We start from the raw sequence: 1,668 nt of genomic DNA on the forward strand, positions 1-1,668 counted from the left end.
GCAGTCAATTTGCATGTTTCTATTTTATTAGATTAGATACTTGGAGAATCTATAATAATAAAAGCATAATATGCTAATAAGACAGGACAGCCAAATGACCTTCTGGACAACCTTCTAGATGAAGCCGGGGCTGCAAGGGCCAAGGCAAGCCGCCATGGGTGCGAGGGCTGAGCCCCTTTCATGAATTTCATGCATCAGGCCTCTAGTTTTACTAATAAAATCAATTCTAGGCATATCATGAGCTCAGGTTCTATCCAAGATACTGTATAAAAGATGGTGATGCCAAAGGCCAACTAGTCAAGACTCTTCCCATCAAGCCTTTGTACAAGTAGCCCCCTTTCCTACCACCTATTCTCATACTTAAATTAAAGTTATATGTTATTTATACTGGCCTCACCCTCTGGGTCCAGTGGGTGAGCAATTGAGTTAAAGTGAGCCAATAAGACCCTTCCCCCCAATTTGTGGACATGGAACCAGAGAGAGCATAACTGAAGTCTCCCCACAGGGGCTGAAATAATGAATGTGAAACTGAGATGCTAAAGAGAGCCAGGCTGGCCACCAGGGTGCTACTGCAGTGAGGCTGCAGAACAGAGACAAGCTAAGATGGGGGGAGTGCCTGTACTTACAGCCACAGAGCTCTGAACATCTCCCTGCAAATTATTGTCCCTAGAGAATCATTGGTGTTTGAATGACAAATCAATTTAAACCATTTATAAGGCTTTTAAAGATATAAAGGCAGTATGTACCCCAAAATACAATTTATGTAACTTGATCCCTTAATGTTTGTTTGTATAATCAAGGGAAGCTTCCAAGAGACTAAAACACTAGCTTTGAGAAACACTGAGGAAAATGTTAAGATGATCCTCTGAGGTAAAAAAATAGGGGCAAATACACCAAGTGATAGATAAAATATTATTAAATTCTTGTCTAAAATTAAATTGGCTGATTTTATAAGTGACTCAAAGAAGCATTTATTTATTTTAATATTTCTTCCTTATCTTAATTATTGACATTTTTTTCAGAACTAAAACCTTTATATCCACTCAGCCATAGCTAAAGGCAGGCACATGGAAAGACATTAAGTCATACATAACAGATTAGAGGAAAAGCGTAAGTATGGTGACCCTGATAGCATGTCCCCTGTGTGTGTTACTACGTGCCATTGAGCTAGCTCTGACTCCAGACGACCCCATGGATGTGTGATGTCTGCAGGTCGTGTGCTCAGCAGCCCTGCTCAGCACCTGTAGACTCAGCCTATGGCTTCTTTTATGGAGTCAACCCATCGCACATTTGGTCCCTCTTTTCTTGCTGCCTTCCTTTTTTTTCTCAGCATATTGTTTTTTCCAAACAACCCTGCCTTTTCATGATGTGCCCCAACTAGGACAGCTTCGGTTTTGTCATTTTTGTCTCCAGCCATGTTTTAAGCTTAATTTGCTCTGGAACCACTTGTTCATCTTTCTGAAGGTCCAAGGTATCTATAGAGCTTCACTCCCACACCGTATTTCAAATGAATCATTTTTCTTTTTTTATCAGCCTTCTTCATTTTTCAACTTTTGCACCTATTCATAGTCAGTGGGACTATGAGGGTATAGATGATCTTAGCTTTGGTCTCTGATGACACATTTTTGTCCTTGGTGATCATTCCTAATTCTTCCACTGTGGCCTTTC

Source organism: Myotis brandtii, unplaced genomic scaffold (genome assembly GCF_000412655.1).
Source record: "Myotis brandtii unplaced genomic scaffold, ASM41265v1 scaffold415, whole genome shotgun sequence".
In the NCBI taxonomy this organism is placed as follows: domain Eukaryota; kingdom Metazoa; phylum Chordata; class Mammalia; order Chiroptera; family Vespertilionidae; genus Myotis; species Myotis brandtii.